A 5,507-nucleotide genomic window follows, 5' to 3' on the forward strand; every position below is an offset into this window, starting at 1 on the left:
CCCATCTTGACTCATGCACCGACTTGATAAGTACTTGACTGCATCCAAAAAACTTTCATCACTGAATTAAAAACTCAGTTAGTTTGGTATCAAAGTATAGTGAGTTGCTTACAAGTCATCGTGGTGATCTCAGATTGGAGGGATACTTATACCCATACTCTTCGTGAGCTACTCTTGATAGCAGAGTGCTCCGTAGTTGGTCACATCTAGTGACAATGTACTCCTACATCTCACCTGTATGCCATACCAATATCTCCATACTATTTGGTGATGAGGATAACCAACGTATATGGCATATAACGACCTACACTTGATATCGCTATCATCCTAGTAATAGCATATCATTTGGTCGCAAACCAATTTAAGAACTTCATGATAAATCCTCCTTTATCGATCAAAGTAGTCCTAAGGACTTCATCACAAACATAGGAGTTCGTTAGAAGATATAACCTTGTGATAAAAAATATCATATAATTTTTATTATTTATCAATTCATATACATTTATAATTAGCATAATCATCAAACGATTAATTTTAGGATATAATTTCCAACAACTCCCACTTAGACTAAAGCCAATCAGTATAGTATCACATACCCATCTTCAATTTATCATCTCAGAACTCTTAGATACCGAGGCTTTAGTAAATAGGTTGGTCAAGTTCTTCTTTTCGTGGATCTTCTAAAGATTGATGTCACCTTAATAGATTTTTTGAATAAGGTGGTAGCGATGCAAAATGCCTAGTAAGCTAATAGGACTTCGGCTCCTTGGTATGAGCTATGACTTTGGTGCTGTACAATACAACAGGACCATCATTGGAGGGTGCCACTCCTAACTTGTCAGTAAACCTGTACAATCGCATAGCTTTTTTACAAGCATCGAATGCTGCAATGCATTCAACCTTGCAATTTGAATTTAGCTATATTTTTTTGCTTGAAATCTTTTCAGCAAATTACTATATTATTTAGGATAAGGATGTATTCCTACACGTTCTTGCTATTATTATGTTCAACTGAGAACTAGAGTCATACTCCACAAGTTTTAAGTCAGATTCTTCATAACTGAATCATTTATCTTTAGTATTTCTCAAATACCCAAGGATGTTCTACCAGTGATTCTAATCCGGATCTTGCAAGTATCCACTCACTACCCTAGTGAGTATACCATATCTGGTCTCATACATGGTGTACATGATAGAATAAATTTTATTTATAAATATTTTATGTATGTTGGACTGGGATAACCCAAGCAACCTCTTAGATCTATCTCTGTAGTTTTCATCTCTAGGATGAGGGATGCTTTTCCCAAGTCCTTTATGGAGAACAATAATAATAGTGAAACCTTTATTCTCTGTAATGTAAGGGATGTCATTTTCAATTAAGAGAATTTCATTCATATATAAAACAACAAATATACTCATAGAACTATTAACCCATTTATATTTGCAGAGTTCTTCGTTCTCAACGAAGCCATGCATTTTGATCACTTATCAAAATACATGTTCCAACTCAAAAAAATTTAGCATTGCCATAAGAGAAAATGTCTCGTTATGGTCAATACCATAATGTTGACAATATCTTTAGGCAACCAAATGAGCTTTATACATCTCCACCTTCTTATTTGTGCTACTTTGATCCTATTGAAGATCTACTTACACTCTATAGGCTTTACCCTTCGAGTGAATCAACGAATGTCCATACACCATTGATCTTTATGGACTTTATTTCGGACTCTATGGCTCCAAGCCATTAATTAGAGTCAGACCTCTGCATGGCATCCATGTAGGTGATCAAATCTTATTGTTCTCATCGAGTTCAACAAGATCACATCTCAGAACTAGTTACCAAAGTACCTATCCGATGGATGTGGTACTCTACCGAATCTCTTTGATGGTGCTTTTACAATGGATTCCGAGTTTGAACTAATCAAATCCTATTCTATGGATTTACTAGATTGTATCAATTCTTCTACCAGTCGAACTTCATAAGTTCTATATTAAAGGTATCAATACCTTCATCAAGGTACTCCTTTTCTGAAGGAAATGCTGAACAACTCTTGTTCTTTAGTATGGTAGAAGTTATATCTCCTAAATTCTTTGAAGTACCTTATAAAATAATACATATAGAACCAAGATCAAAGCTAATCTGTCTACAAGTGCTTGATATGAAACAAACACATTCAAACCCTAAGGTAAGAAAGTATCGGCTTATGCCTAGTCCATATCTCATATAGAGTTTTTGCAACTGATTAATTCGAAATCCAATTTAGAACATAACAAGTAAGTTTTAGAGCATAACCTTAAAAAGAGACTGGCAGACTTGTAAACCCCATCATGGATCGAACTATGTCTAACAAAGTCAATTCCAATAGGAGAGAATCCTATTCTATTTTAGATATGTCAAAACTTACTTGAAATATATTCTTCTCTTCGATCTGATCAAAAAATTCTGATGCTCTTTTAAGTTTGTTTCTCTATCTTATTATAGACTTATTTGAATATTTTAAATAATTTAAATTTATAACAAATATATTCATAGATCCAATACATCAATATGTATCAGATTCAGAACATCATTGGCTCATTCACCTTTTCTAGCAAAAGGTGATTTGGTCATCTTACCAAGAAGATATGATTGATAGGTTGATAATGATTCACAATCATTGACCTCAAGAATTATCTCCTATTGATCCTATTCTTATTTATATAATCGAGCCTAAATTGTCAAAGGTAGGCTTTCATGATATTATCTACTTTAGGGAGTTTGTTTGATTGTGTACAATACACTAATAGGCTGTGACTATTCATAAATATCATTTCTTAATTTTTTATATAATTTTGATATAATTTATAATGACATCATAAAATCATTAGACAATAGTAATGATCACTAAAATAATATTGTTAGAATTAAAAATAAGCTCGATGATTTCTAAAATCAGAATTAGAACATAACTTCCAATTCCAATGTTCAAAAATCTCTTGCTATTTTTAAATTTTCTACTAACCTAAAGTCATTGTAACAATTTGTATGAACTTTCAATATCGAATATCTAGGCAGTAGTATCACAGATAGAGAAATCACAAGGTGTTATCATATAAGTACCTTGTTCCGTAACCCTTTGCTGATTTCACTTCTTTTGCCTATTCAGATCAAGGGACTCTGTCAGACTAGGCTAATCTTAGACTCTTTTGTCAGTTCGAGCTCATCAACCCAAGCATGACTTTCTTGAACCTTCTTTTTCTTTCTCAAAGGATTATTTTCCCACTGAAGATACATCTTCAGAGGTGAGAAAGAAGTCTTTCAATATTTGAAGAATTTTCTCCCACTGAGCATCATTGAATTTATAACTGATTCATGTTCTTTACTTCTCTCAATAATACCACATGGTGATATGATCATTTGGCCACTTTTGATAAGTGTCTTTGATCGCATCACATATGTTGGATGTGAAAATTTTAGGTGCTGGATCCATAATCATATGTAGGATCCATTCGTGTTCTAGAACTATTTGTAACTTTCGATACTATCTATCGAAGTTGGGTCCTATAAATAAGTCACTGTCAAATAGTAAAAGAAGTAACAAACATCTAGCCATAATTGAAAGAAAAACACAAAATCTTTATATTTATGAATTGATTAAGCCTAAAGACTTGGATTTTAGTCTAAAAGTTCTCTCATTATTTTAGTCGAATTGGTAGCCTCTACCTCTAATCTGAGAAATTATCTTAATTTCTTAGTGGGTACTAAAATCCACACAGACTGCATACAAGCTCGAAGATGGCTCGATCAATCCATATGTATCTATGGATAGGTTCTCAATCAATTATTTCTTCAAATAATTTTTAGTAATTAATTTTATCATAGATTTCATTTCAATAGGTGATGGGCATCTACTAAAAGTTTTGATTAGGTCAAACCATTAACATGAACCTATCCAGTATTTCTAACTAATGAATGATCAGACCCGAGGATGGCTCGATCAATCCAACCATCATCAGATAGTACAACAAAATATCATTTGATGAATGATAATTTCATCATTCAGAGAGAACACCAAACGGATGGTGCCTGCAATGTCAATCAGAAATAATGGATCCATTATCATTCACCTTAATGAGAGGCTATGATCTAGTTATCCCCATAACTAGCTCATTTTAAAGACCTAATAATTTAGAGGATTTGATAATTAGTTTCAAGAAGAGATAAGAAGAGATCAACAGGTAAACCATAATCCTTCCACTGACTTCACCAAGTCATTGAATTGGATTAGGGTCATGCTGGTTGAACTGGCACCTAGATCAGTCATACTGATTAATCTTAATGACATAGATCAACTCAAATTACTTAACAATCTAATCAAGATATAATCCATCAAATTGACCAGGTAAGTGAGATCGGTAGGAGGGTCTGCTAAGCTTGCCTTAGACACCATCGAAATGGTCAGGTAAACCACTCCCAATTAAAAACCATCGATCGAAATGCCAAACTTACCTTAGACACTAATTGATTAATTTGTTTTGATTTGACCAATCTAATGATTCGGGTTCAACCACTGATCCATAATCAAAGTCTATTTGGTCTAATCAAAGACATGGACTTGCCTATCTACAACTATTGTATTGGTTCTAGAGAAATCCTGATTTTAATCTAACTTAATATTTGGTTAGATTTAATCAATTTCTCTAGTTAGTTTATTAACTCTTTGATTCTAACCTTAGGTCTAACCCAATTAAGAGGACCTAATCTAAGCTAACCTGCGTATCCATATTTTATGCGAATGTCATTAGATCTTAATCATAATTCTAGATCTAATCGATTCTATACTTAATTCTCAATTAAATTCACATCAACATGGTTAAAATTTTGAAAATAATTTTCATATGTAAATCATTAAATTTTTTAGATCAAATCTAAATTTTTATGATTTTAAATCAAAATAATTTTAATCAAATAAGATTAGATGTAACTAACTTCTTCGCAACTTGCATCACATACAACAACACCTAGGGTTTCAAGATCTAAGATTTTATAAAAAAAGTAAGTTTTCTCCTTTCACTTTCTTCTTCATGGGATCTAATCACATGGCACCCCTACACATCATAAAAGTACCTCATCGAATGAGAAGTGAGGGCCTTTAAATCTTTTTTGCTCCTATGATCAGACGGCCTGGTGATCAACCCAATCAAAGTACTTACAAATCGGATCATCTAATCTAATCACATATCATATATGCATGAATTTAGATCTAATCTAAATTACATCAGATCTAACTATAATTTTAGATCATATCTAAATCAGATCATAAATATCACATGCATGATATAAAATCAGATTTTATCAAGGATCAGCACAAACTCAGACAACCTTTTCACTGTAAGGGGTAAACCCTATATCAGGACAACTTTATGTCAATTTATGTGATCAATCATTAATTAAATTTAGATTAAAATATCACATATTAGATCTAAATAAAATTAAATTTTAGATTTAATATGCATATAAATCA

This window comes from Elaeis guineensis, chromosome 15 (genome assembly GCF_000442705.2).
Source record: "Elaeis guineensis isolate ETL-2024a chromosome 15, EG11, whole genome shotgun sequence".
NCBI lineage: Eukaryota > Viridiplantae > Streptophyta > Magnoliopsida > Arecales > Arecaceae > Elaeis > Elaeis guineensis.